This window comes from Coregonus lavaretus, assembly GCF_964263955.1.
Source record: "Coregonus lavaretus genome assembly, contig: HAP1_SCAFFOLD_1384, whole genome shotgun sequence".
NCBI lineage: Eukaryota > Metazoa > Chordata > Actinopteri > Salmoniformes > Salmonidae > Coregonus > Coregonus lavaretus.
Window position 1 is genome coordinate 55,001 of NW_028163242.1, and position 2,662 is coordinate 57,662.

A 2,662-nucleotide genomic window follows, 5' to 3' on the forward strand; every position below is an offset into this window, starting at 1 on the left:
CACACACACTGGACACACACACACAAACACACTTGATACACACACACACTGGACAAACACACACACACTGGACACACACACACACACACTGGACACATTTCCATGTGTAGGATTTTGATGAAAGGAAATCCCATATAGCCTACTGGACAGGACTTTGCTATGGCATCTTCTGTTTGGGTGTCTCAGGTCAGGTCTGAGCCATGATCAGAATGTGTCTCTGTGTCTATTTCCAGCCCTGCCATTTCTACCTGTCCTGATCTAGTGTTTCACCCCTGACCTCCTCACACCGTCTCACTGTCCATGTCTGCTTTTAGCTCCCACCTCTACTTCAATGTGTTATAATGGACCTTATGCTTGTTATGTCACCTCTGGAACCAGTTATCAAACGTACTGACCTTTCTGACCCTATCCCATGGCCCTACTTTCTAGAAATGAACATTTAAATTCCTCTATGAGTTTTGTTTTGTGTCCATTTACTTATGTATTTGTTGTATATTGGGGTTGTGCTGCAGAGCATCATGGGGGTTTGTATGTGTTGAGATGATCAGATAAATGGTTGAACTGATTCCTGTCTCCTGTCTCATCATTATTGAATTGTTATACAGACGTGGTTATGAAACCAACGAGACATAACAAAAGATTGGTGATGAGTTAGTCTGAACCTACAGGAACTATTCTGTCTGGAAGAATTGGGTTTTTAAAACTGGTTAAAACTGTTATTTTCTGTGGTACAGTCTAGGCTAATGTTAGCACAGTGTATTGCTAGCAGAGGCAAGTGCATAGTCTAGCTAGCTAAGAAAGAGAGTTAACATCGTCATGGACGGCAGAAAAGGACTGGAGACGGACGTCGGAGCGGGTAAACTACGTGATTAAAAAGGAGGAATATACAGTGATTAAAGGAAAGGACATTTATTCAACTGTGAAGACAAACCTTTTAATTAAAACTGCTAAATGAGCGAATTTAGGAGGAAACGTCAGTGAGTGAAGTGAATGAAGATCACATGACTGAGGAAAATATTGCTTTGGTTGAGGACAATATTGAAGTGAGTGACAATCAGGAGCTTATTGAGAAATGATCAATTATTGGAATAGTTGGAAACATTGGACAGTTTGATGAAAGTATTGAGCAGTGGAGCTCATATACAGAACAGTTTGAATATTTTGTTCTTGTAAATGACATGGATGAGGACAACATTGTGCCTCCATGTTTTAGTGTAATGGGGCCAAAGACATTTAATTTACTAGGCAGCCTGCTACAGCCAGACAGAACAGGTAATAAGACGTATGGGGATATTGTGGAGATACTTAAAGGACATTTTTCACCAGAACCACTAGTTAATACTGAAAGGTTCAGGTTCCACAGGAGACATCAGGAAGAGGGAGAATCAGTAACAATGTTTGCTGCTGCATTAAAGAAACTACCAGAACACTGAGTTTAATGCTGTTCTAAATGACATCATTAGAGACAGACTAGTATGTGGGCTACGGAGTGAAGCTACACAAAAGAGACTGTTGACTGAAAGTCATCTGACCTTGGCAAAGGACATTGAAATCAGTGTGTCCATGGAACTAGCTGCTAAAGAGGCTCACCAGTTGAGTTCATCAGGAACTTAGTGGGTTCATCTAACAATCCTAATCACCAGCTGATACATTTTAATCTTATACACAGGGTAAACCTTCCACCTAGAAAACATCATTTAATGAACATATTAACCTCTCTTCTGTGTGATCTATGTAATCAATTTAAGGTTCTGTATTTATTTTTCTCAGTTCACCTTGTGTTATTGAACGTAGCCCTGTTTCTTTGTGTTCTTGAACGTAGCCTTGTTTCTTTGTGTTCTTGAACGTAGCACTGTTTCTTTGTGTTCTTGAACGTAGCCCTGTTTCTTTGTGTTCTTGAACGTAGCCTTGTTTCTTTGTGTTGTTGAACGTAGCCCTGTTTCTTTGTGTTCTTGAACGTAGCCCTGTTTCTTTGTGTTCTTGAACGTAGCCCTGTTTCTTTGTGTTCTTGAACGTAGCCCTGTTTCTTTGTGTTCTTGAACGTAGCCCTGTTTCTTTGTGTTCTTGAACGTAGCCCTGTCTTCTTGAATCTACACCTTTTTCTCCCTGAGTATTCATTACAGCACCCTAATGTTAAGTGTCATAAATGTATAGTTATTAGGAGCAGACATCTTTAAAGATAATAAGAAAGAGGGAAAAAGATAGAAACTAAATGAAATGATGAAAGTATAAAATAGTAACCATCTGGTGAGCTAATACCCTGACCCTACCACAAACCCACCAACCCCCTCCCCAACTGAGGGAGTTAATAAACCTTACCCTTAGACGCCAGTCTTTAAGCTAGATGTACCTGCTATGCATAGCATCGCCCCAAAGAGGTTCATTCTAAATTATATGTATATGGCATTAGAAGTGCATTGACTGTTCCCTGTAACATTAATATATTGTTAGTTGAGTCACAAAATACAATTTGAATCAAAGCGACAAACATCGGCAACAATAATGACTGGCCTATTTAGCCCCACTTGAGCATGTCTCAACAAACAACAACAACAACAACAACAACAACAGAGGATGCGTTCATAGTCACCAACAGCGCCTACCCGCACACACAAACGTCAACCAATCTGCATTTTTATTTATTTTATTTTTATTTCCCCTT